The 1,413-nt window shown below is 28.0% G+C and overlaps 1 protein-coding gene across 1 annotated transcript in view; it reads left to right on the top strand.

Annotated features, from left to right (window-relative positions):
• LOC108687252 (zinc finger protein 569-like) overlaps window positions 1–1,413 on the top strand; it is a 5,090-nt gene that overhangs the window by 761 nt on the left and 2,916 nt on the right. The window lies entirely within an intron of this gene.

The raw sequence follows: 1,413 nt of genomic DNA, 5'->3' as shown, positions 1-1,413 counted from the left end.
TTACTCTTGTAGCACAAGATATTACGATTTGTTTAAAAACTCTAAGAATGACACAAAAGTGCTACTTAGTGAATGGACTGAGAAATTAAGTTAATTTGCTTTTGATGATTGAGTAATCTTTATAATTAACTCATTCGTGGTAATAACTAAAAAAATTACATTTTTTTAATTGTGTCACTTTTGAAGTAAAGGAAACGATTAAACTTTTAAAATAATTAAAACAAGTAAGTAATATTTGAATACGGTATATATATATATATATATATAGTATTTAAAAAAACCTGTTTCAAATGATTTACTTTAAAGGCTTTGACATTCGAACTTTAAAATTTCAAAGATTCGAAGCTTCGAACAATCAAAATTAGACAATTATTAATTTAATATTAATAGGTGCGCATTTATAAAATTATGACAAAATTTGAAATAAAATATTTCCATATTGTAACAAATAAATAAAAAAAATATGTAAGTTTAATCACTTTCGATTTTACATTTCTGTCTCGAGTTTCCGTTCTTAAAATTCTTTTACGTTAAGGAAGATTTATAATTAATAAAGCCAAAACATTCATATTAATTTACTATTTAATTTGCTATCCAAATTATTTAAGAATATCACATTTTTCCAGGATGTATTTTAATTCATTCTTTTGTTTACAATATTTTTAGCATTTCTTGACTAAATTCGTCATCCGCACGTACTAAAAGTACGAATGTACTTTTTGAAAGCTTTGAAGGTCTTAAATTTCGAAACTTCAGAGCATCGAAAAAATTCGAATCTTCAAATCAGTCAAAAATAACAGTCCTACTCCAGAAAGATAGATGCCATAAAGTAAAAAGGAAGAATATTGAGTGCTTTCCAATAAAAGATAATTACATTTTTTTATTTTACATTCATTAAAAAAAAATTACATTCTTGTTGTTTGCCAATGTTAAACGAAGATAGAATGATTCATATGTTATCTATGTCATTTGATTGTCCTGTTGGAAAGCACTTATTTTCTAACAATAATTAAGTATAAGCTCTCACGAGGATATCTCGATCGCTACGATAATTGTTGGCGACGCATTTTTATGTCGCCTCCGGGATCGAAACCAGATGTATATCTATCTTCGAATTTACGATGTGCGCTTTAAATGAAACATCGCTTTAAATGAAACATCGTTTCCATCTGTCACGAATAAATGTAGAGATTTCTGTGCAAAGGATTTCCAAAATTGTGCTGATCCGATTCTTGATTTTTTTTTCCCATGGAAGGTACAATGGATACAATGATGATACGGCGACAGGCGACCTCCCATCGATCGCGGTTTACGCTACCCTTCTGAAATTCATGTATATATGTACATCTGTGTACAGTATGTTGCAGCAAAAACTTGAGATTAGTATATAATGTATATATATATATATATAAA

Source organism: Atta colombica, unplaced genomic scaffold, assembly GCF_001594045.1.
Source record: "Atta colombica isolate Treedump-2 unplaced genomic scaffold, Acol1.0 scaffold203, whole genome shotgun sequence".
NCBI classification, from domain to species: domain Eukaryota; kingdom Metazoa; phylum Arthropoda; class Insecta; order Hymenoptera; family Formicidae; genus Atta; species Atta colombica.
This window is presented reverse-complemented; position numbering and strand designations above follow the sequence as displayed.